At 44.6% G+C, this 26,586-nt stretch overlaps 1 pseudogene; it reads left to right on the forward strand.

The window, feature by feature from the left end:
- The first annotated feature begins 822 nt into the window (after positions 1 to 822).
- Positions 823 to 26,586, forward strand: part of LOC138299230 (zinc finger protein 850-like) — a 161,856-nt pseudogene continuing 136,092 nt past the window's right edge.

Consider the following 26,586-nt stretch of genomic DNA (forward strand, 5'->3'; position numbering starts at 1 on the left):
CCCCTCTCTCTCCTCCTTCTCTTTCTATCCCTTCTGTCTCCCTTCCTTTCTTCCCTCCTTGTATATCTCACCTCCTCCCTCTCTCCTCCTCCCTCCCTCTCTGAAAGTCTCCGGCCCAGTCACTGGTCATTTGTTTTTTGGAAACGGCTAAACGGGGGCGTAGCTTCAGTGTGTGTGTGTGTGTGTGTGTGGGGGGGGGGGGAGCGTTGGCGTTTACACACCTTAATAGATGTATTTTGTGATAAATAATTGGAGGCAGGTGCTTTCAGTGGAGTGCGGTGAGGTGTCTGTCAGACTTCACCAGGAATCTTAACGCAGAGACAAAAACGGACACACACTCTCTCCCTCTCTTCTGTTTGAAAAGATGTTGTTTTTTTCACTAAATAACGGTCTCTCTCTCGCTCGGTACCCCACCAATCCGCATTCCTCGCCCTTCCCACTGCCCCTTCAGCCCCTCTCGTGCGCCCTGCTGGTTGGACAATGTATTTTAGCATCACGTGCCAGCGCGATTGTCTGAAGCTAAGATCCGCCCCCAAACACCCCACCCCACCCCCCCTCCAAACATACTGACCAGGCAACGCCCCTGAGATAAATGAGGGGGCAGCAGCATCAACAGAACCAGGTACTGAGGCTGAAAGATACAAAATAGTTGAGAACATTTCTGTCCTTTTCCTTATTCGGTGTGATTAGTACCTGTTGTGTGTGTAGCGCCTAGTACCTGGTGTGTGGTATTAAAGCGCCCTGTGTTGCGAGCCTCAGTCCAGCATCCAGCGCCTCTGGGCAGGTCCAGGGGAGCAGTGTCTCTCTTCGGAGCCTGTGCATAGCGCACCGAGGCTCAGCGCGAGACTCAATGAGAATCCTTCACCGAGAGCTCCTGTGAGAAGTGGCCGCAGCACCGGGAGAGGCCTGTCCAGGGCGCCGCCGAGGAGGTGAGGCCTGTCCAGGGGGCGGGGCACACGGCGTCTACCCGCCAAGAGGTTGGGTCCCACAGAAAGATGCTACCTGTCCCGGTGTAGTGTTCAGACACCGGGACACATCCAACAGCGCCTGCGCGTTGTCTGCTTTCTACTGAGCAGCAAAGTGCGGACGGGGAGGGGGCTTATCACATTCCAACTGGGCCCATTACAAAGGCCTTAATTAAGGGGCGGTCAGGCATTATTTCTTTGGAGTATCCGGCTGGGAGCCACGGAGGCTCTCACCTAGCTGCAATATCAAGGGCACAGGGATTATCACCTCACAGCTATTAAAGAGGCATGCATGCTTTTGGCTTTGTTCAGTCCCTGCATGCAAGATTGACGTATGCACTGAAATAATGTCAGATTTGTTGGTCCGTCCCAATAGTTACTCAAAGAACAATTTAAAAATATCTATATTGTTTTATTTCTTTTAGAGCGCTACTTATCCCAATGCAGGGTGTCAGAACGCTTTACATCACAGGTACACATTGTACATTGATAGTAAATTATATGTGTGTAAATCAATGTGTATGTAGGATGTCTTGCATACGTCAGTGAGGGTTACAGGGTGTGGGAGCCACATGTCCTTCACGGCTCACTTTACTATATTAGCAGGATTATAATATATGAATATATGAACTGCAAGTAGCATTAGGATCTCTGTGTTAAAAGCAATAAGCCATCTATCAAAATCTGTCTTTTGTATGTTACATTATGTGCTTTGCAGGAACCATATTAACACTATACTAATTTGATTGAAAACTAGGGCTAGACAAAAAAAAAAGATACTCCAGCGAATACATCAACCTCCAGAGTTATTTTACCTTTTATTATCATTTATTATTATAATCCGAGATTATATCCTTTTATTATCATGTATTATTATAATCCGAGATTATATCCGAGATTATCCGAGAGCTAAAACCTGTCTGGAAGTGTGTGTGGGGGGGGTACTGTAAACTAAAAAAGACTGCAACTCACAGAACGCATACACTTGTTAAATGAAATTACAGGCATGGGTATTCACGTGATCATTATACTGAAATGTTTGGTATGGACCAGGGCTTTATGGCAGAGAAGGGGAGAACAGTCAATATGACCAATGTTCAAGGAGTTTCATTCTGTACATCTTTCTGCAGATTGTGAGTCCAGTGAGATGAGGAATAAATTGAATCTCTCAAGGAGATTTCACACAGTTGTATCTGTTTAATCGAGAACTTCAATGAAAAACAGGGGGTGTAAGTTCAGCACCCCAGTGTCTGGTGTCCCTGGATCTCTGTACTGGCCCTTGTCTGGTCCTGCAAGAGAGGATGAAACAACTGTTTAGTCTGGTCTCGTGAAAGGATTGAGAGTGAGCTCAGTATCCTGGTCCTAACTAGGCCTCACCAGGTCCCAGCTCGCACGCTGGTCCTCACCAGTCCCTGGCACCCTGGAAGGTCCTCACCAGGCCCCGGCTCCCTGGCTGATCCTCACCAGGCCCCGGCTGATCCTCACCAGGCCCCACCTCGCTGACCGGTCCTCACCAGGCCCCACCTCGCTGACCGGTCCTCACCAGGCCCCACCTCGCTGACCGGTCCTCACCAGGCCCTACCTCGCTGGATGGTCCTCACTGGGCCCTACCTCGCTGGATGGTCCTCACTAGGCCCCGGTTCGCTTGCTGGTCCTCATCACGCCATACAAGAGAGAGAGATCAAGTAACCACAGATGGAAATGGCCCCTTCCTCCTGCCATTGCTGTTCCTGTCAGCTGTTAGTCAACCGCCCTGTCCTCGTAGGCACACCCGAGACATGAATGAAACTCCCCTCTGCTTGAGACAGCCAGTGGTTCAAGCACTTCTAGAACACCATCCAGACCTGTCCAGAACCTACTTGAAGCTTAATCCAACCAAGACAGAATTCCTGTTATTTGCCAAAACCACAAACAAGACACAGTACAGACCTGGCACAATGACATTGCTGGCTTCAAACCCAACTCCCATTGAATGTCAAATCAATTGGATACATGTTGAACACCAACCTTTGCCTCAATGCACATATTGCCAATAAAACAAGCATGGCATGTACCACCTCTCCCTTCTAAAGAAAGCAAAACCATTTCATCCAGAAAACAAATAGAGAACTGTTGTTCAAGCTTTTCTACTTCAAGCGCGCCTGGTCCTTAGTAAGTGAACTTACAAGGGGATGCGTATAGGTCGATGAACCTTTTGAATCGCATGGAGTATCCTAGTCATGTAGTAACTATCAAAATCAATAATCAGCATAGCTACAAATAATAAACCATCTTCTCTTAAATAACCACAACTCGGTGAAGAGTTAAACAATTTTTATTTCCCTATTGATTTCAATACTAAATCATCTGTTAGATCAATCTTTGTTCAGTCAGTTCAATTACTAATTTGTTAATGGGAACATCATAACATAACTTGAAGAAAACGTGCATAATTGCACCTTCATAAGCCAAAAAGAATACCAGCGTTAAGAGCAGAGTTCAGCAGATAGCTCGTGTAGGAGGCTGGCCTGGCTTATAGTGGGTACCTGATGGCACTTACACCTTGTGCCAGGTCCAGTTATCCCTTATTAGTAGTGTTCTAGCATCTTAGGCTGATAGAGGTAGCTATAGCAGAGCAGCTTAGGCTGAACTAGGGCTGCCCAGACCCCAGGAGGGCAGAACTCTGTCTGTGGGGTGGCAGCAGCGGTAGCTGCAGATAAAACCCCAGAGAGCTGGTTTGGCAGTACCCAGGGTCCACAGTGGAGCCCCAGGAATGCATGAGATTGACACCCGAATACCAGATTTGGCATGGGGGGACCATTCCATGATCTTAGACATGTTACTTGACCTTACTCGGAGTTACAATTGTGAAGCTACATATAAGTATTGACCTATATGTAGTGCACGCGTTTAGTGGCTTCTCTGCACTCACAAAGTCAGGGTAAATGGCCCTGAACTATGTAGGGGCACCTTTGCTAGTGCAAGGGTGCCCTCACACTTATTAACTTTGTACCTAACTTTCAGCAAGGGAAGGCTAGACATATAGGTGACTTATAAGTTACTTAAGTGCAGTGTAAAATGGCTGTGAAATAACATGTGCCTTATTTCACTCAGGCTGCAGTGGCAGTCATGTGTAAGATTTGTCTGAGCTCCTTTTGGGTGGCAAAAGAAATGCTGCAGCCCATAGGGATCTCCTGGAACCCTAATGCCCTAGGTACCTAGGTACCATATACTAGGGAATTATAAGTGTGTTCCAGTGTGCCAATTAGAATTGGTAAAAATGGTCACTAGCCTATAGTGACAGTTTTAAAGGCAGAGAGAGCATAAGCACTGAGGTTCTGGTTAGCAGAGCCTCAGTGACACAGTTAGTCACTACACAGGTACACACATCCAGGCCACAGACTATGAGCACTGGGGTCCTGGCTAGCAGGATCCCAGTGAGACAGGCAAAAACAAACTTACATACATGTAAAAATGGGGGTAACATGCCAGGTAAGATGGTACTTTCCTACACAACCCCCCCAAACGAGGGACAATAAGGCTATCCTTGCCCAGATGAGTCTTCATTGTCTAAGTGGAAATATCTGAAGAGTCCATCTGCATTGGAGTGGGTACTCCCAGGTCTATGTTCCACTGTATAGTCCATTCCCTGTAGGGAGATGGACCACCTCAACAATTTAGGGTTTTCACCTTTCATTTGTTTAAGCCATAATAGAGGTTTGTGGTCTGTCTGAACAATAAAGTGGGTACCAAACAGGTATGGTCTCAACTTTTTCAGGGCCCAGACCACAGCAAAGGCCTCCCTCTCTATGGCAGACGAACGCTTTTCTCTAGGGGTCAACCTCCTGCTGATATAAGCAACAGGTTGGTCCTGGCCCTCATTGTTAAGTTGTGATAGAACTGCCCCTACCCATAATGCAGAAGCATCAGTCTGGACTATGAATCTTTTGGAGTAACAAGGGCTTTTTAAGACAGGTGCAGAGCACATGGCCTGTTTGAGCTCATCAAAAGCCCTTTGACAGCTATCTGTCCATAATATCTTTGTAGGTATTTTTTTGGATGTGAAGTCATTAAGAGGGGCAGCTATGGTGCCATAGTTCTTAATGAACCTCCTATAGTACCCTGTGAGGCCTAAGAAGGCTCTCACCTGGGTTTGAGTTGTAGGGGGAGCCCATTCCATAATGGTTTGGATCTTCCCCTGCAGTGGTGTAATCTGTTCCCCACCTACCAGATGGCCCAGATAAACCACTTTCCCCTGCCCTATCTGGCACTTTGAAGCCTTGATAGTGAGGCCTGCCTTTTTCAGGGCCTCCAAAACTTTCCACAGGTGGTCCAGGTGATCATCCCAGGTCAAGCTAAAGACAGCTATATCATCTAGATATGCTGCACTAAAGGCTTCCAATCCTTGGAGGACTGTATTCACCAACCTCTGAAAAGTGACAGGTGCATTTTACAATCCAAAGGGCATAACTGTGAACTGGTAGTGCCCGCCCATGGTTGAAAATACTGTTTTAGGTTTAGCATCTTCTGACAAGTCAATCTGCCAATACCCTGCAGTTAAGTCAAAAGTGCTTAGATACTTGGCAGAAGCCAGTGTATCTATTAGCTCATCTGCCCTGAGTACAGGGTGAGCATCAGTTTTGGTTACTTGATTGAGACCTCTATAGTCCACACAAAACCTAATTTCCTTTTTACCATCTTTACTGTGAGGTTAGGGGACAAGCACCATGTGGCTAGCCCAGGGACTTTCAAAAGGTTCAATCACTCCTAGATCTAACATTTTCTCTACCTCTTGGTTAATGCAATCTCTGACATGGTCAGGCTGCCTATAAATCTTACTTTTGACAGGTAAACTGTCTCCTGTGTCGATTATGTGCTCACACCAGGTAGTGGTACCTGGGATCAGTGAGAAGAGGTCAGAAAACTGATCTAAGAGATTTATGCAGTTATCCTTCTGCTCAGCAGTAAGGCAATCTGCAAGCACAACTCCCTCCACTAAGCCATCAGCTTCAGTGGTGGAGAAGAGGTCAGGGAGGTGGGTCACTGTCTTCTTCCTGCCCCTCATCAGTGGCATGAGCAGGCTTAAGTCAGCCTTGTCATAATAAGGTTTCAGGCGATTGACATGAAGCACCCTGAGGGGGCTTCTGGCAGTGCTCAGGTCTACCAAATAGGTGACCTCACCTTTTTTCTCCACAATGAGATGGGGTCCACTCCATTTGTCCTGGAGTGCTCTTGGGGCCACAGGCTCCAATACCCACACCTTCTGTCCTGGGTGGTACTGAGTCAGGACAGCTTTCTGGTCATGCCATTGCTTTTGGAGCTCTTGGCTGGCCTGAAGGTTTTTACTGGCCTTTTTCATGTACTCTGTCATTCTAGATCTTAGGCCAAGTACATAGTCCACAATGTCTTGCTTAGGAGCTTTTAAAGGTTGTTCCCAACCCTCCTTTACGAGAGCAAGGGGGCCTCCTACAGGGTGTCCATAGAGGAGTTCAAAGGGGCTGAAGCTCACTCCTTTTTGGGGTACCTCCCTATAAGCAAAAAGGAGGCATGTGTAGTAATGTAGTTGAAGACGAAAATAAGTCCACACAAATAGCGTTGTCTTCAGTATTTAATTCCAAGATATCTTCTTAAGTTAAAAGGAACTCCAACCTCATCCCAGGCATCAGCACATCCAACAGTCCAGCTCAGAATGCTGTCACAGCTGAGGAAGAATCTAAATGCCACAGGAGGAGATGGAAGATACCATACACTACAAATATACTTAACATAATACCATAACTCCTAAGAATGTGAAATACAACCCAACACTAAAATAATACAACCTACAATATTATTTGAAGCCATATACAATACTAAATACAATACTAATACAAAACAATACTAATACAATACAATGCTACACCCCCCCCCCCTCCCCACAAACTATATCACAAAAATTCTATTCAAATTCCAAACACGCCCATCATCAAGTTTGACGGCCCCCTTAAACACTTTAACAACCTCATGTATCGGACTAAATTGTGAAATGTTAGACTTGTGTCTTTCCGGCAATTTAACTTTAACTCTGTCCCCAATACGTACAGAACACTTTTTCACCGACTTACGAACATCATATATTTCTTTCCTTCTACGATGGTGATATTTATCTTTCTCTTTAGCATTCTTTTTGATAACATCTTCATTTACACTGAAAGAGAGATGGTTTTTAAGCCAAGGGGGATTGATCTTGGTATGTGGTACACGCTTTCTAAACAACAAAAAAGGAGTGTGGTCAGTGCTGGAATGTGGTGTGAACCTATACTCCTCAACTTTTCTCTCCACCAAACTTTCCCACTGAACCCCATTGACTTTAGCAAATTGAATAGTTTCTTTCAATGTTCTGTTGAACCGCTCTACCATGCCATTCGTTTCTGGATGATAAAGTGCACATTATTTGTGCATAATACCTCTTGAGGATAGAAAGTCACACAAATACTTTGAGGTGAATTGAACTCCATTGTCAGACAAAATCACTCTAGGATTTCCCTCCCTGCTAACACCGTAGAAAGGAAATCTACCACAACCTTTGAAGTTACTTCTGAAACAATCAACACTTCTGGCCAGCGAGAAAGCATATCCATAAGCACTATAACATAATTAGAATACGACCCTGAAGCAATGGGTCCCATTATGTCAATAGCAACTTCTTCCCAAACTTCTTTGGGAATTTCTTTAATTATCAACGGTTGAGTTCTCACCTTGAGCGCTTTGTCTGCTAAGCGACATTCAACACATTCTCTGACTCTTCTTTCCAAAGCAATGTCCATACCAGGCCACCAATACGATGCCCTCATTCTTTCTTTAGTTTTGCTTATTCCCTGATGACTAGAATGTGAGAGATCAAGAAGGTGTTCACGCAGGGAATACGGAGGAATGAGCTTGTTACCTCTCAATAACAAACCCTCATGCAACCACAACTCATCCCACACCTTCTTGAATGGAGAAATGGAAACATCTTGATCATTCCTCCAATTTCCTGACTCTAGCAGACTTATCACTTTAGTGAGATCTTGATCCTTACCTAACTCTTCACGCCACTCACGCTCTGAAACACACTAATCAGTGATAGCACAAACTTGCATTCCCTCATCCGTCCACCACGATGTACAGTTGAAATCATCAGATGTTAATCGAGACAAACAGTCTGCCGTTTTGTTGTCACACCCAGGAACATATTTCACTGTAAACCGATAATCCTGCAGCCCCACCACCCACTTAGAGATGCGGGAGGATATGTTATCCAGACCTTTCTTTCCAAAGATCTCTTGCAGAGGTTTGTGATCGGACCGTACCTCAAAATCAATTCCCCAAAGAAATTGTCTGAATTTCTTAATTGCCCAATAAATTGCTAAAGCCTCTTTCTCAATTGTGGAATAATTTAACTCTGCACCACGCAGGGTGCGTGATGCAAAGGCAATAGTAATCTCTGTTCCGTTCCTTAGTTGTTTCAGCACACATCCCAAACCTTTATCGGAAGCATCTGTTGTAAGACAACACAGAAGACCAGGTTGGAAACTGCTAAGGGATTGTGCAGAAGCAAGAGCTTTCTTAAGGTCCTGGAATTCCAACTCACAATTAGCAGACCAGACAGACTCAATGCCTTTCCTAAGCAATGATCTAATGGAGCTCGACCTCTTAGCAAAATTGGGAATGTACCTGGCATAGAACTCTGCCATACCCAGGAACACCTGAACATCTTTCTTACACGTTGGTGCGGATAATCCTATAATAGTGCGTACTAATTCCTTTTTCGGCTTAACCCCATTACTTGAAATAACGTGACCCAAATATGTAATTTCAGACTGAAGAAATGTACACTTTTCTTTCTTCAGTGTAATTCCCTTAGATCTGAAAATTAAAAGTACATCTCTCAACTTCTTAATGTGTTCTTCACGTGTGTTTGTGAAAACCAATACATCATCTTGAAAGAAACAAACACCTTCCAACCCCCCTAAAATGTCTTGCATAAGTCTTTGAAATACAGCAGCCGCTGAACATAAACCAAAAGGCATGCGGTTGAATTTAAAGACACCAAAGGGGGTAATAAACGAAGTTAAAAGTTTAGAGTCTTCAGTCAATTGTACTTGATGGTACGCCGAGGTCAGATCGAGAGTGGAAATGAGGTTATCATTTTGTTGATATTAGGCAATGTAAATCTATCCTCAACGACTTGTTTGTTCAGATAACGGAGGTCAATACATAGTCTAACGTCACCAGAACGGTGGCATCAGTAATAGACCACGTGCGAAAGCAGAGACGAGCATGCGAACAAGTTATTCACGTTGCTTGGATACCGCGTGACGCGTGCCGTGTAAGAACGAAACCAAGATCCTTTACAATAATAATTAAATAAGGACAGGGGAATAAAATGAAAGCGACCACTCAGTTAAAGTGAATAAATTATATTATTATATTAAAGATAAAAAGACAAAGGAGACAAATAGACAAAGGAGAAATAGATGAGAAGAAAAGATGGGAATATACAAACAAATCACAGAATTAAAGTAAAGAGGGGTGAAAAAAAAAGTATGTAAAAGTAACAGTACCTCAGAGTAGAAAAAGTAAAAGGAAGGTGAAAACCACAATCCTAAAGCCAGGAGCGAGTTAGAGTTCCTTAGGGAGCTGGGTTCCTTCGCCAGGATCGTCGCCAAAATGTAGTAATGTAGTTGAAGACGAAAATAAGTCCACACAAATAGCGTTGTCTTCAGTATTTAATTCCAAGATATCTTCTTAAGTTAAAAGGAACTCCAACCTCATCCCACGCATCAGCACATCCAACAGTCCAGCTCAGAATGCTGTCACAGCTGAGGAAGAATCTAAATGCCACAGGAGGAGATGGAAGATACCATACACTACAAATATACTTAACATAATACCATAACTCCTAAGAATGTGAAATACAACCCAACATTAAAATAATACAACCTACAATATTATTTGAAGCCATATACAATACTAATACAGTACAATACTACACCATGGCAATAGGACATCGCATCTCCTTCTGAGTTTTTCAGGGAGTCCCATGATCATGCCTTTGAGAGTTTTATTAAACCTCTCAACCAGACCATTCGTCTATGGATGATAAGGAGTAGTGAACTTGTAAGTTACACCACATTCCTTCCACATAGCTTTGAGGTATGCAGACATGAAGTTACTACCTCTGTCTGACACCACCTCCTTAGGGAATCCCACTCTGGAAAATATTCCCAGGAGGGCTTTTGCCATTGCAGGTGCTGTAGTGGCCCTCAAGGGAATAGCTTCAGGATACCTAGTGGCATGGTCCACTACCACAAGGATAAACCTATTGCCTGAAGCTGTTGGAGGGTCAAGGGGGCCCACTATGTCAACCCCTACCCTTTCAAAGGGCATCCCAACCACTGGAAGTGGAATTAATGGGGCCTTAGGTGTGCTACCAGTCTTCTCCTGGCTTCGCAGGTCACACAGGAGCGACAAAACTCCTTGGTGCCCTCTGACATATGAGGCCAGTGAAACAATGGAACAAGTCTGTCCCAAGTTTTACTCTGGCCCAAATGCCCAGCCAAAAGAATATCATGAGCCAAAGTCAGAAGAAACTCCCTATACTGCAAAGGGATGACCAATCTCCTGGCAGCTTCAGGTTTAGGGTCCCTTGAGTCACTATAGAGGAGGTTATCTTCCCAATAGACTTTATGGCTATCAGTGCTATCCCCATTCTGCTGTTTGACAGCTTACTGTCTTAAAACCTCTAGTGTGGGACAGGTCTGCTGTGCCACACTCATCTCTTCCCTAGCAGGCCCCCCCTGCACCCAAAAGCTCAGCAGTGTCTGCTACCAGCTCATCTGGTGTAAGTTCTGCACAGGGATAGGATTCTTCTTCCTCAAAAGGGGAATCTTCTGGACAGGGAGGGATTGTGGGCAATGATTTACCCTTTCTACCACAAGCTTTTGGGCGCACTTAGTCAATATTTCCAGGATCCAAGTTTCCCTGTCCTCCTTGCTTCTGGGCCTGAGCCCTTGTGATAGCAAAGATATGCCCTGGAATGCCCAGCATTGCTCCATGAGCCTCCAACTCCACTTCAGCCCAAGCTGATGTCTCCAAATCATTGCCTAGTAAGCAGTCTACAGGTAAATCTGTGGCTACCACAACTTTTTTTGGACCAGTAACCCCTCCTCCGCCAAGTTGAGATTCACAACAGCCATGGGGTGGCTAAGAGTGTTGTTATGGGCATCAGTCACTTGGTACTGCTGACCAGGTAGGTGATTTTCTCAATCACCATAGTGACACTGGCTCCTGTGCCCCTGTAGGCCTTCACCTCAACACCATTTATTAGGGGTAGTTGCTTGTACTTACCCATATTAAGGGGACAAGCAACCAAGGTGGCAAAGTCAATATCACCATCAGAGACTAAAACAGCCTCTGTGGTCTCCCTAACAAGACCAACCCCAACTACATTACTAATGGTGAACCTAGCTACACCCTTTGATTGGCTGTTTGTAGTAGTCTTCTCACCACCACTGCTATTACTAGGGGCATTAGAGGACGCAGTTGGGGTTGCAGTAGTGGGAGCCTTGGTGTTTTTCTTTGGACAAGTGGAATCACTTGCCCAATGGCCTTTACTTTTACATAAATAACACCATGGCTTCTTTTGATTGTTTGAAGAGGTTCCGGACCCACCTCCCCAGAGGATTTTTGTGGGCCTGATGAAGACTCAAGAGTTCTTTTTATCTTTGTCCCTACCCTTGTCAGAAGACTTACCATCCTTCTTCTTGCCATCCTTGTCACCACCTTCATGAGCTTTTCTGCTCACTCTGTTCTGACCAATTTGTCTGCCTTCTTTCCCAATTCTTGGGGAGAGGTCAGATCTGAGTCTACCAAGTACTGATGCAACAAGTCAGACACACAATTATTCAAAATATGCGCTCTCAAAATAAGATTATATAGGCTTTCATAGTCAGTCACCTTACTGCCATGTAACCATCCCTCCAAGGCCTTCACTGAACCGTCTACAAAGTCTGTCTAGTCTTGAGAGGACTCTTTTTTGGTATCTATGAACTTTATCCTGTATTGTTCAGTGGTTAAGCCAAATCCATCTAAGAGTGCATCTTTCAAAACTTTGTAGTTGTTGGCATCACTCTCCCTGGCAGTAAGGAGTCTATCCCTACCTTTGCCAGTGAAAAATAGCCACAAGATAGCAGCCCACTGCCTTTGAGGGACCAACTGTACCATACAGGCCCTCTCAAGTGCAGAACACCACTTGTTTATGTCATCCCCCTCCTTGTAAGGGGGGCAATTTTGGGCATGTTCCTTGAAGCTGTTTCTCTATCAGGATGACTATCAAGAATACTGCTGCTGCCACCATGTGAACTAACCCCAACTTCTGTCTTTCCATCTCTACATCTAGAGACTCCCTGTCTAAGGCCAACTGCTGCTGTCTCAGCTTCAGCCTGGCCCCTTCCAACCTCAGCTTTCTGAGTTCCCTGTCTAGGGTGTGATCCACAGGGTGGGAGGCTTAGGAATTCTCTGACACAGAGGTGATGTGGGAATAGGCAGAAGTGGACCTATCTCTAACTACCTGAACTCGAGTTACCTGGCCTTTTGGAGTGAAAGGTGCCCTGCTAGTGTGTGACCCCCTCCCACTACCAGCTTCACTAGATGGCCTGTTAGTAGAAAGGTATTTGGAAGTTCCCTCCCCAGAGTCCTCAGGGCCCTCCCCTGATTATCTCTGGGTACCCTCCTCCTCTACCGCCTGATCTTGGGTTTGACCAGACTGGTTCTGGTCACTTTCAAGGAAAAGACTAAGGAGAATATCTTTGGTAGGGTTCCTACCAATCCCTAAACTTCTTTCTATGCAGAGACCCCTCAAACCTTTAAAGTTTAAATTGTCAAACATTGTCTGTACAACTTTGGGAGTGGCCTCTACTATGGACATAGTTGCAAGAAAGGGTTTAGGAAAGAGAAAAAACAGTATAGACACTTTTAAAGAAAAGAGAAAAACTTTTTAAAACTTTTCTGAAACTTTTTAGAAAGTTTTTAGAAAGAGAGTTAGACTGTTTAGGTTAACTGTGTATATTTTTAAGCATTAAGAATATGGTTTTCTTATGAAAAGCACCAATCACAAAGTGGTAAAGCAGTTACAAGTACTTATCCCACCGCTGCACCACCAATGTAGGAGGCTGGCCTGGTTTATTGTGGGTACCTGATGGTACTTACACCTTGTGCCAGGTCCAGTTATCCCTTATTAGTAGATTAGTAGTGTTCTAGCAGCTTAGGCTGATAGAGGTAGCTATGGCAGAGCAGCTTAGGCTGAACTAGGAGACATGCAAAGCTCCTACTATACCACTTATATCATATAGGTACTATATCATAAGAATCACAATACTCAGGTTTAGTAAAAATAAAGGTACTTTATTTTAGTGACAATGTGCCAAAAATATCTCAGAGGATATACTCCCTTAGGAGGTAAGTAAAATACACAAAATATACACACAAACCAAAATCAGGTAAGTTAAACAGTCAGAAAGTAGTGCAAACACTGCAGAATACAATAGGATGCAATACGCCTAGGGGCAACACAAACCATATACTAAGAAAGTGGAATGCAAACCACAAGTGGATCCCTAGGCTAGTGTAGTGCGTAGAGGGTCGCTGGGAGTGTAAGAAAACACTAAGGGTGTCCAAGATACCCCACCCCAAGACGCTGGAAAGTAGGAGTAAATTACTACTATTTCCCCAAAAACACACTAAAGTCGTGATAGAGGATTTTGCAAAGACCGCAACAGACTGCAAAGCACTGAAGACGGATTCCTGGACCCGAGGACCTGCAAAGGAAGGGGACCAAGTACAAGAGTCGCGAAAGTGTCCAGGGGGGCAGGAGCCCACTAAACCCCGGATGAAGGTGCAAAATGGCTGCCTCTGGATGGAAGAAGCTGAAGATTCTGCAACAACGAAAGGTGCTAGGAACTTCTCCTTCATGCAGAAGATGTCCCACAGAGTGCTGGAGGATGCAGAGTTGTTTCTTTGGCAAAAGACCGCAAACAAGCCTTGCTAGCTGCAAGAGTCGCGGTTGAAGAAAGAGGTTGCTGCCTGGGCCCAGGAAGGACCAGGATGTCGCCACTTGGGAGAGGAGATAGAGGGGACCCTCAGCAACGTAGAGAGCCCATGCACAAGAAGATAGCACCCGCAGAAGTCCTTGAACACGGGTTCAAGAAGACTGAACATGGCGGTTGTCTCAACACTACTAAAGAGGGTCCCACAAAGCCGGAGGTCAACTTAGGAGTTGAGCAATGCAGGATGGAGTGCAGGGGACCTGGGCTTGGCTGTGCATGAAAGATTCCTTGGAAATGTGCACAGAAGCCCTAGCAGCTGCAATTCATGCGGTGCACACGATTACTGTCTGGAGAGGGGAGGCAAGGACTTACGTTCTCCAAATTTGGACAGTTGGACCACTGGACAGTCTGGGTCACTTGGGTCCACCACCCGTGTTCCAGGGGCCATGCTCGTCAGGATGAGAGGGGTCCCAGAGTACCGGTGACACTGAAGTTTGGAGCCTGCTGGAGCAGAGGGAAGATTCCATCGACCCATGGGAGATTTCTTAATGTCTTCCAGTGCAGGATGAATGCAGGCAGCCCCCAAAGCATGCACCACCAGGAAACAGTCGAGAAAGCCGACAGGATTAGGCGCTACAATGTTGCTGGTAGTCTTCTTGCTACTTTGTTGCAGTTTTGCAGGCGTCCTGGAGAAGTCAGTGGTCGATCCTTGGCAGATGTCGAAGAGAGAGGTGCAGAGGAACTCTGGTGAATTCTTGCAAGTCATTATCTGTGGAAAAGCCCACTGGAGAGACCCTAAATAGCCCTCAGAGGAGGATTGGCCACGTAGTCAGGTAAGCACCTATCAGGAGGGGTCTCTGACGTCACCTGCTGGCACTGGCCACTCAGAGGCCTCCAGAGTGCCCTCACACCTCTGGATCCAAAATGGCAGAGGTCTGGGACACACTGGAGGAGCTCTGGGCACCACCCCTGGGGTGGTGATGGACATGGGAGTAGTCACTCCCCTTTCCTTTGTCCAGTTTCGTGCCAGAGCAGGGACTGGGGGTTTCCTGAACCGGTGTAGACTGGCTTATGCAAGGAGGGCACCATCTGTGCCCTTCAAAGCATTTCCAGAGGTTGGCAGAGGCTACCCCTCCCCAGCCTTTAACACCTATTTCCAAAGGGAGAGGGTATAACACCCTCTCTCAGAAGAAATTCTTTGTTCTGCCTTCCTGGGACTGGGCTGCCCAGACCCCAGTAGGGCAGAACCCTGTCTGTGGGGTGGCAGCAGCGGTAGCTGCAGAGGAAACCCCAGAGAGCTGGTTTGGCAGTACCCAGGGTCCATAGTGGAGCCCCTGGGATGCATGGGATTGGCACCCCAATACCAGATTTGGCATGAGGGGACAATTCCATGATCTTAGACATGTTACATGGCCATATTCGGAGTTACCTTTGTGAAGGTACATATAGGTATTGACCTATATGTAGTGCACACGTGTAATGGCATCTCCGCACTCACAAAGTCTGGAGAAATGGCCCTGAACTATGTGGGGGCACCTTTGCTAGTGCAAGGGTGCCCTCACACTTAGTAACTTTGCACCTAACCTTCAGCAAGTGAAGGCTAGACATATAGGTGGCTTATAAGTTACTTAAGTGCAGTGTAAAATGGCTGTGAAATAACGTGTGTGTTATTTCACTCAGGCTGCAGTGGCAGTCCTGTGTAAGATTTGTCTGAGCTCCCTATGGGTGGCAAAAGAAATGCTGCAGCCATAGGGATCTCCTGGAACCCCAATACCCTGGGTACCCAGGTACCATATACTAGGGAATTATAAGGGTGTTCCAGTGTGCCAATTAGAATTGATAAAAATGGTCACTAGCCTATAGGGACAATTTTAAAGGCAGAGAGAGCATAAGTACCGAGGTTCTGGATAGCAGAGCCTCAGTGACACAGTTAGTCACTACACAGGTACACACATCCAGGCCACAGACTATGAGCACTGGGGTCCTGGCTAGGAGGATCCCAGTGAGACAGGCAAAAACAAACTTACATACATGTAAAAATGGGGGTAACATGCCAGGCAAGATGGTACTTTCCTGCAGATCGTCAGTCATTTGTCACTGTCAACGTCACCCCTAACCACCTACCTAGCCAAGATTAGCGTCAGCATGTGGGGCTTCATGGAAAACAATTTAGAGAAAAACATTAATTTGGAAAAGATCTATCTATGTTAAAATTCCATAATCAACGCAGTTGGTACCTAGAAGAAAAGGCACAATTAGTCAGTCACATTTTTCATAGCTACCTATCCACAGAATGGATCAGCAGAAAAGTCAGTCTTCGTCTTCAGGTCATCAATTAGTCAGCTACGCATCAGGCTCTCAGAGTATGAGCTCTCGGACAGCTTCTCCTGACATCATCAATTCTTTCTTCGCATCTGAAGTTTTATCCCCTTGTCATGACTTTTTATTAGAGTCTCCCAGTCCATCCTCCTAAATCCTAATTTGTCAGTAGGTCAACAGATATGACTTTAGCCTATAGTATTTGTTTACCAAATCTACCAATTTCAAAATTAGTCCTTTCACAAGATGCGGATTGGTCCGTTATACGATGTCCTCATCATCCGGCTCTTTAGGTATCAAAATTGTTGCATGTTTCTCTTCAGTCAGCGCCTCCATTGTTCAAGTCCTGGGAAAGTACATTTAGCCTACTCTATACATAATTGTATCAAATTGTCTTCATCATTTCCTGTCCATCGGTACATTGCAGAAAATTCTAACTAAGCAACTTTAACATCGGGCAGTTCAGGGTCACGGCAGCTTCTTGCAAACGCGGTTATTATTTCTGCTCTCTGTGTGCGAGGCCTAGGAAGACTAGACTATAAATTCAGCTAAGTTAACACTACAAATTAAAGTAAAACATAGGCTATACACTTCAATATGACATATTACTACATTTTTCTCGTATATTTTCATTATTTCATACAGTTTTGGTTATATTATTACAATCTCATACACATGGCTGTCATGCCCCGAGGGCATATTTTCAAACATGCATATTATTTTTCTACGATTAATTCTTCTACAAACTTTTCATTATTCAAGCACATAAACATCATTAATGATTTTCTAATTAGCATATCTGCTTCAACACTACTCTTGCTTCTGGATGGTGGTGATGCCCTAGTCCATGGGATCCCAGAATCCACACTGGTACCCTTCAGGGGCATCCTGCATGCCACACCATGGCCCTCATTACGACTTTGGCATTCGGCGGAGGCTGCCTGCCAAACTCTTTCCACCTTCAGCTTGCCGGCCCTATTAGGAGTTCACCGCAGGGACTGCTGTTTCCGCCCACCAGCCCTGTGGTGAACAGGGCTTTCACATTGACGCCAGCTCCTAGTGGAGCCGGCACCAATGTGGCGGTGCAGCAGCACCCGTCGCGCATGCCACTGCCTGTAATTCGGGCAGTGGAATGCATGATGGGGCTTTGCATGGGTGCCCCTGCACTGTCCATGCCAAGAGCATGGGCAGTGCAGGGGCCCCCAAGGGTCCCCATTCCGCCATCCTTTCAAAGGCTGTCTAAACCGCAATGGAACGGCTGATGGTATGGGGACTCATAATCCCCAGGGCAGGGCTGCAAGCAGCGCTGCACTGGCGGATGGCAACCACCGGGACCGGCAGGCTGCCGGCAGCCTGGTGCTGACGGTGGTCCGACCGTGGCGGCTCGGCCCCGGTCATAATGTGGCAGTCCCATCGCCAGCATGTTGGCTGTGGGACCGCCACCACAAGACTCATAATAAGGGCCTATGTCTGATCCAGGGCATGAAGAAATATGATCATATCATCACCATCCTGACAGAGCTCAATTTGCTCTCGTTGTCAGTCTTCACCATCTAAAAAATCCAGCCTCATCAATAGGTCGAGCCTGTGTGAGCATGCACTTGTGAGACTATTACTTTAACTCTGCCCACTACTTACCATTTGTTGAATCCAGTGTCGCTCTTCTTTGCTCCCCCTTAATTGGACAGCGCAGCTGATACATAACTTCCACTCCTAACTGAGGAGCACAAACCAAGCACAGATTAATTCCACTTGATTAGTGTCCATCTGCTTTGATGCTGGTGCTATTTCTTCTAACTTCTACCCCATTCCCCCTCCACTTATCTTTATTGTTTTGTTCTTCTCCCGTTATCAGTTCCTCCTCTTCCATGGTTGTTAAACTGGGATCCTCTTCATTTTCACGCTACATCTCAGGTTTCACTTGTCTCCTCGCGCACAGAGGTTTCTTGTTTTCTTCAATCTTTGATTTGGTTCCATTAAAAGCATGTTTCTCAGTTCATCATTGAAATGCTTTATGTGAGCAACAATTATATTGTAAAAGGTGATTTTTATTTTTATTTGCTATGCACTGGTGATGTGCTAAGCATGAGAAGATGTTGATCCAATGCCGGGAAACAAAAGATTTTCACCCCATCTCCTCCATCTCCCAACCGCTCTCCATATTTCGCTCTATGTCTGCGTGAAAGAAAGTTATAGGAAAGGAGCAAGACATCTATTTTCTCTTATTAATTTTATTTTTTACTTCAGTTTCTTATTCAGTTTCATTAAAGGCAACTCAAAGTGTTCTGGGGAAACACACCCAAAAGTCACCAATTCTCATAAGTAGACTTCCACAGTCGCACTATACAAGCCAGTATTCTGGAGCAGGTTAGTTCGCAAAAATTACATTTCTTTTCTTTTTGGGACTAAAAAATGAGCAAACAGCTGCTCTATTGATCGAGGACAGTTAAGAAAGGGGGATCCCAGAAGGACATATATTGATAATATTAAACTTTTAATTTTCTGCGAGTTCGGTTTTTATCTTTCTTGCCTTCCTAAAGGCTTTGTTGCAATGAAAGTAACGTAGAAGGTGCCTGTAATTGTTGCAGCCTTGTTCGCTTAGTGTTTCCATTTTATGGAATTCAATGTTGCCAACTAAATAAGTTTGCACTGGTGTCAGGACAAGTATTATGTGTATATTGCCCGTTGTTTAACAGTGATGGTATTTTATAATTGCTTGCCCCAGCTTAGTTTGTACAGCTGCAAACTGCAGCAGATTTCTTCTAATATGTAAAAGATAAGCCTTCATTTGTTCCAACCTTTTATTTTGTATATTATTAATGCATGTTTTCATTTGACACGTCCAAGGCAAACACTAAACAGACCTATCTGAAATGATTACTTGTAATGTAGTCATTAACCGCCTACTTCCTTTCACTAGTTTGGATATGTATATTTACTGCATTTTGCCAAAGGGCTTCATCCATGATTCGTAAGCTTTGAATTTCATGGGTCTTTATGCAATGTTGCTCCTAAAAAGGCTGATGATGTTTGGGTGTTTTGATTGGAAAAAGGGGTACCGAACTAACAAAATGACTGAAAGTTTGCAAGATGTGAATTAAGCAGTAACTGCTTATATTTGATGTTGCACAACTTAAGTCACAGCAAAGCCTGGTAAAACATATTCCCAAAGTTGTAGATTCAGTTGCATTACATTTAATAGCAGTACTACATTGGCAGAGCTAAAATGTCAGCACTCGTCTGTCAAAAGCGAGACTTATTGGCAAGACAATACCAACACCCGGCTTATCTTGCAGACAAGCTCATCTTGCCCCAAATGTTGACACTCCACAATTCGTTTTCTAGATATTTGTACCATATAGAGAAAGCCTATGGTGAAGTCCATAGTGTGGGGAGGGCACTTTAACCTAGTGATTGATCCCACACTAGACTGCTTAGGAACACAACATTCTGATAACAAGCAATTTGTTAAGGCACTAGGAGATATTATGGAGTTCTGTGCGTTGTAGAATATTTGGGGATATGGGCACAAAAATGTACATTTTAGTCCGCACCACAGACTTGTCATCACAAATAAACTATTGTCTAACATCTCAGAAGATTACATCCTGGAAGGCTGAGGCAGTACACCTTCCATACACACTTTCTAGCCACTTCCCAGTGCAACATACATTTACATTTCCCAGCTTTAGACTATGCTAACCGGGTTAGAGGTTCTCAGCGAGGTCCTTGTTAGACTCAGTGTTTACGGAAACGTTTTGGGTGGCTGTATTGGAATACTTTCAGTTAAATGTGTTACACCACACTATGGGAGACCTTTAGGATCTACATCCGGGGGGCGGGTAACAATATTAAACAAGCATTTGGAATGCAATCGTCTGGTGTTTGCTCGAGTTAGAGCTCATAGCATTGTAAATTACTGACTGGACTTTTATTTCCACACAAACTGAAAACAAAACAAACATTTGAACTGCAATAGCTCTCGTGTTCGCTCGAGTTTCAGCTATTAGCGTTTTCTTGCCACAAGCTGAAAATAAAAAGTAAAACAGTTGACATAAGCAGCCGGTTCAAAGCGCTGCTGAGCTCGCAGAGACAGACAAAAGGAACAAGCGTTTGTAATGCAAGAACAGAAAATGTGCGAGGGAGAGTAATGAATGGAATAAACAAAGTCACACATCACTGTTGATAAAAAGTAAGTAATAGACTAGAGCCCTGTTAACAGAAACAGACTGGGGCCACTGAAGCATCCAGCGCTCTGGTCAAATGCTATTAGCCTTTGAACAAAGTAATCTCTGAGCACATGCTTCATAGCCACAAGTGGAAGGGTACAAGTACTAGGGCCATGCTCCAGGTGAGTGTACAACTGTGGAAAAGGTGGGACAAAGAGCAAGGATTGACTACTAGCAAGCAAGGATTTTTTAAGGACACTGAAACAAACCAGTGAAAAAGCAGAGACGCCACAAAGAAGTATAGAAATATATACTAAAGTATATACAAGAGGCCTCGCATGCTCGACCTAAAAATGGTATATCAAAAGATTTTTGAGGTAAAATCACACACCTAAAAACAGAGATTGTAACATTATAAAACACAGTTACACAAATGCTCCAAAAATTGTACGTGAAGAAACAACACCAGCTTTTAGAATGCTACAGCAACCCAGCTGACAGAAACATAAAAGTTCCTAGGTAACTATGCTCTGACCAGACTGTACGGTGAAGGTGAGAGGCCTGCAGGACATTGGCCTCATTGCTTGGGAGGGAAAGGAGGAACTTGTATTTCACACATAGTGAACAATGGGGAAACCTTAATGGACAATGAGCATGTGCTGGGTGAGTTGGTGCAATATTATTCCTGGTTACACACCTCCCCTATGGAGTAATACACAAAATCTGTCCACAACTACCAATATGATGTGGCTGTTGTGTGCTTTTATGATTAACAGGCAGTTCCTAAGCCACGCTATTAAAGGCTGAGTACGGTTGCAATTGCTAGATTTATGTGAGAATCTGTCTGATGTATTTGTTAAAAAGAACATTAACCTACTCCACAAACTTCCCCAGACAGTTGCCAACTCTCCTGAGGCAGTACTCAGGCCACCTAGGCAGACCTGATCATCCTATTCCTTAGTTTCTGAGATTCAAGCCTCAGAAGTTCTTTACTCTAGGACCTTCTCCTCTCCTTTGGACATGTGCTGTATTCACCAACCCAAGAGGATTAGTGCCTCTATCATCTCTTACCAGACTGTATTGTACTGCTGGGAAACAACAAGTTGCATGAGGCCTTTTTTCTTGATGTACCCACCAGAGTAGTTGCAACTGGCCATGGACTGGACCTTGCTGGTCGCCTCTGTTTGAGTGAATCCTGACCCCTAAACTCATAGGACCATTTTCTATATCTAACTGGATTTCTCCTACAATCCCTGAAAATGTGTGATACGTAAAAAACATTCTCACTTTCAGCTGGCAGAGGAACGGGACCAACCACCTGAACCAATGCCGCCAAGGTCCTACTTCATTAGGTTGAACAAACCAGTTTCTCCCCTTTCGAGCTTCTCCACAGCAGGAAATCCATTTCAATAAGATTCTGAAGTCTAAAAATGAAAGTAAGGGCCTAATTTAGTTCTTGATGGAGGTGAATACTTCGTCACAAATATGACAGCCTGTCTGCCGTATTATGATCCCATTACATCCAACGAAGATCAAAATACGGCGGACAGGATATCCGTTACGTTTGTGATGGAGTATTCCATCCGCCGAGGTCTAAATAGGCCCTAAGTTCTAATATAAAATCTTGAACTGGGAAAAAACTGCTTGGCGTATCGATCCACACTCCATCACAGTTACTCTGAAATCATACTTTGGTACTTGGTTTATTAGATGGTAACCTGCTTTTTTATAAATGGGAGTCAAATTTTTGTGTTGTGTTTGTGACTTGGTAATCAATTTTTACTTGTATATGCTTTACACAATTTCTGTAAGGTACTCCTGTGTGATCTGTGCTGTATCTACCAGGGGTTGAGCTTGGATTTAAATTGCAGAAACCTTTGCGCGGACCTAACAGGTTTGTGATTTTATTAGGTGTGGGGGACTACCATCCACTCCAACTAATACTTCACTTTCTTACAGAATGTAAAGCTAGCAGGGATGCTTCCCATGCTGTGCCTGTTGTGGGTGTGAGTGAAGCTTGCACTGTAGCTGTGGGTACACTTTCTATTCCAAACAGGAAAAACATGCTCCTGTGATGCCTTTGCAAGTGTTGAAGTGAGGTGATCTCTGTGGCTTCCCACAACTGTGATCTCAGCAGTACTCCGGTAAAGGGCCTGATATCTTTTGAGGAAGAGACTGAGTAAACAGGACCTAGCCCGTTGTTATCAGGAACACAGCGTTTCAAGTGGTCGAGACACTACCGGCTTCTTCACCATTAAAACCTCACTTGCTTATTCCCAACAACAATGGAAATGCCAGTGGGGGGCCGCCCAGTTATAGAATCAAAGGCAAGGGCAGTGTGACTATCCTCCCAATAGGGTAGGCACAACAGCAATCCCGGGCAGAAACACTACTGAAACTGACCCTGCTCCATTGGGGACATTGGTTATTCTAATACATAACATATGGGACACTTTGGAGGCCTAGTGTACCATATGTGGGAGCTGTTATGGGGAAATATGTCTACCACACAGCAGGCATTTTGAAAAGAGGCTCTTTTTTCCAGCGACACTATACACTCTGCTTTCCTTTTGGTGTGACCTTGATTGCTGAAATGCCTGCTGATAGAAAAGATAACTCTGTAGGGACCTCATCAGAGTTCTTTGTGGAGGGAGGCAAGATTTTGTTATGCCACTGTTCGAGTTGCCCAGAAAGGAAACATGACTTCAATGTCAGCTCATTTTTAGCGCTTAGCTACATTTCTTGCTTATGTCCTAAATTCTGCCTGTGGTATCGGTAGTGGTAGCCCAATATATATTTACGGATTTCAGAACCTACTCAAGAAACTTACAACAATTACAGTAGCTTTTAGACCTGCGATCATCTTACACCTTATGGATGGAGATGGATAACGGAAGGGCCGGTGTGTTGAGGTTCTACACAGTAGATCTGGTTGGACTCAGTTGTCAGGAGAGTTTAATCTCAAGACCCTAGGGTGACCTATCATAAGGGGGTATATGTTGCACAAGGCTGGCTTGAGCCCCTCAGAGTCTGGTGCTGTTCCTTATTGAGAGTACACATTCAGAGGACAATCCTATATAGTCTGACTCTCGGTGTAAACCTCAGCTAGTTTAGGAACTTGTGTCTCATGCTCCTGTTTGTGTTTCCTTCTTGGTCTGCCTTGTGTTTTACATTAAGTGGACTTTATCATTTGAGAGTCCCCTGTTGATGCTGCTTGTATATTCTGGGGTGTTTGACTGCAGAGTCTACCATAGTAGCTACTTGCAACTGTCCTCTGATACCAGACTGTGGGGTAACAGGCAGTGGATGGCAGTTACATTCCAGGGGCACATCCTTGTTACCTGTGCCCCTTGTGGGTTGGTGAAACATTTGTGCAATTCCACATAATTTGCGTTTGTTCGAACTCCTTCCTCAGTGAACACTGTTTGTTTCACATTTGCATGGGGTCACGAGACTGCGTGCATGGTGTGACTTACTCCACGTACAGTGCTCACAATGTGTTGTGTGTTGCATATATGCACGGGGCCAAAAGACCGCATGCACGCGTCTTACACCACGCCCATGGCACACACCATGTGTTGTGTGTTTCTTGTGCAGGGTGCTAGGAGACTGTGTTCATGGGGCATTTTACTCTGCACACAGTGCGCATCATGTGTTGTGTGTTTCTTGTGCATGGTGCTAGGAGACTGCGTGCATTATGCATCTTACTTTGCACACAGTGCTCACCATGTGTTGCATGTTTTATATTTGCATGGCGCTGGGAGGCTGTGTGCCTGGTGCATCTTACACTGTGCTCAGAACTCACCATGTGTTTCGTGTTTGATGTGCCTGGCACTAGGAGACTGCGTTCACAGTGCGTCTTACTCCCTGCCCAGTGCACACCAGAGACTGCTTATAGACTCCCAGCATAAGATGCATTGTTTGCAAAGCGCTTGGTCACCCGGGTATTAATCTTAGTGCTGAAAATAGAGGTTTCTTGATACTCTACTTAGTGATACTCCTGTTGTTAACCTTAGTTGGATCAAAGACTAAGTGGACATTTTAGGATTCAAACATGTGACTGTGAGGTCAAACACAGATCATTACCCACTGAGCCACCAGACCCACCACATTCAGTTTGCTCCTGACCCAGCTGTACAAACATATGGTCCCTCTTATTGACCCTGCCAGCCAGAAATCTTTACCATAACCAAAGTGTTCTTAGATATTTGTTTTATGTAATTAAAACATTTATAGAGCGCACTGCCACCAGATTGGTATCCTTCGCTAAAGCTTCTACCGGGACTTCTGCAGCTAAGAAAGTGCTAAAATGTAAAAAGGGAATTATTTAAGGAAAAGAGCTGAGTTTTCAGTGCTTTTCTAAAGTGCAGAAGATCAGGCAGGGTTCTAGGCAAGTCAGGTAGCCAATTCCAAAGCTAGGCAGCTCTTACCATAAAACCTCGCCCACCTTATTTTGTCTCCCTCAATTTAGAAATATAAAAAAATCAGCTGTGCTGGAGCGGAGGCATCTCCATGGGGAGAATCTTTTCATTCTGTTTTGAAGGGGCACGGGCCATGACCCTGGAGTGCTTTAAAAACTTTATATAGTGATTTAAAAACTATTCTCTGTTGCAGCGGTAACCAATGAAGATCCTTCAGTGCATTAGGAGCAGATGATATTCTCCTGGGTCTGTTCAGTGGCAGTTTGCCAGCGGAGACTTGGACTCTGTGTAGTCTATTCAACAAAAATGAGGGCGCTCCTAGCAGGAGGGATTTGCAATAATCTAACCTGTTTTAAATAACACTATGTACAGTTAAAGATTTGGCAGTGGTAAGCAACAGAGGAAGGTGCTTCCAGAGGCCCCGAAGTAGCGAAAAGGATACTCAACAACTTTATTCACATGACAATCCATGGACAGCTTGTTGTCAAAAGTGACCCGCCAAGTTGCAGACCGATTTGGATTCTGTCAGCTCTTCATCAGTTGGCACTGGCCAGAAGTGCGACAGAAGTACAACAGGGACTTTATTTGCTGATCAGCACAAAAACTTGGTTTCGTCCCCCTTAAATTTGAGGGTGTTATTGTTCACCCAGATGATTATGCCATTCATGCAATTAAGAAAACCATTGGCGGCAGTCTGCTCTTTGAGTCGACTGACAAAATTAGTTGAGTATAATCAGCATAGTTGACTAATCTAATATTATTGTTTCTGATGAGAGTAGCTAGTGGACCTCTGGAGTTTGGTAGCGCCTTGCCCCTTTGTTGCAGCCCCAGGAAGTACTTATGAGAACTGCACCCTTTCCAGCATTTAGTATTCCTTCATTAACTGTGAGTCCAGTTAAGTGGTGAACTGGTCATCTCTTGTATTTGTGTTTATTGAGGTTTATAGATAATTTCAACAAGAGAGCCAAACTTAGAATGAAGTTGTTACATAGCGACAAGTGAATTACATAAGTTAGAACATCCTGGGATGACACCTTTTAAGTACTTAAACAATGAAACCAAAAAAAACAGCATCTTTATAAATAGACATATTTACAGTCTATAGCGACTGTGGCCAGGTCTAGAGGTGGCTAGCGAGTTGAGCTGGTCAGGCGGTAGAACTTCAGAGTTCAGTCAAGTAACCTTTCAGTGGTAACTTATATTTAGTAAACCACTGGTTAGCTCATATCTGAGTGTGAAGTGTTCCAAAATACAGATCAAAGCATCTGATAAAAAAAAATAATACAACAAGGCCTGGTTTTATGGGTACAACTTGTAAGTGGAGATTATGTTTTCAGAGAGGAGTGTGCAGTTGCATCGGGACAGATACACAACACTGGGGTATGTTGCGAGTAGCTTTGAACCTTTGTAAGGATGAGTAAAATGTATTGGTCTGCAGAGAGACCTCTTTCTTGATGTCTGTGGGATGTGATGCATGAGTGATGGACTGAGGGCCAGGTATCACAGTATTCTAGATGCAGAACTGATGTCTTATTCTAGAAAGGGCCCCTTAAGGAAGCTGATTAGAAACCTCTTACAACAATAGTGTCCATCCCTGAAGCTGAGGCTGGATGTGTCTGTTGTTAAGAAGTTAGAACCTCATGGTGGTGGTAGGGAAATGAATAAC

The sequence above is a fragment of the Pleurodeles waltl genome, chromosome 6 (assembly GCF_031143425.1).
Source record: "Pleurodeles waltl isolate 20211129_DDA chromosome 6, aPleWal1.hap1.20221129, whole genome shotgun sequence".
NCBI lineage: Eukaryota > Metazoa > Chordata > Amphibia > Caudata > Salamandridae > Pleurodeles > Pleurodeles waltl.